This window comes from Oryzias melastigma, linkage group LG1 (assembly GCF_002922805.2).
Source record: "Oryzias melastigma strain HK-1 linkage group LG1, ASM292280v2, whole genome shotgun sequence".
NCBI lineage: Eukaryota > Metazoa > Chordata > Actinopteri > Beloniformes > Adrianichthyidae > Oryzias > Oryzias melastigma.
Genome location: NC_050512.1, coordinates 18,225,228 through 18,225,520, shown reverse-complemented (window position 1 = coordinate 18,225,520; position 293 = coordinate 18,225,228).

The window sequence follows — 293 nt, the reverse complement described above, 5'->3', positions numbered from 1 at the left end:
GGTGTTATTGTAACATTGGCTAGCATGTAAAGGTGTCAGACTGATTTATTTTATTTTTTTTACATGTTACTAAAAGTTGGGAGTTAGCGTATGCACAATAATGTTTATTTTACCAGTATCAGTCTGGTTTTTAGTAACGTGGCTAACATGTAACGGTGTTAGTCTTTTTTTTTACATGATACCAAAAAAGTTGGGAGTTAGCGTAGCCATACTAACGCTGGTTTTAGTTAATATCAGGTTTTTTTTACAAGGTACAAACAAGGTTTCATGTTATTGTAAACACGCTAACGCAG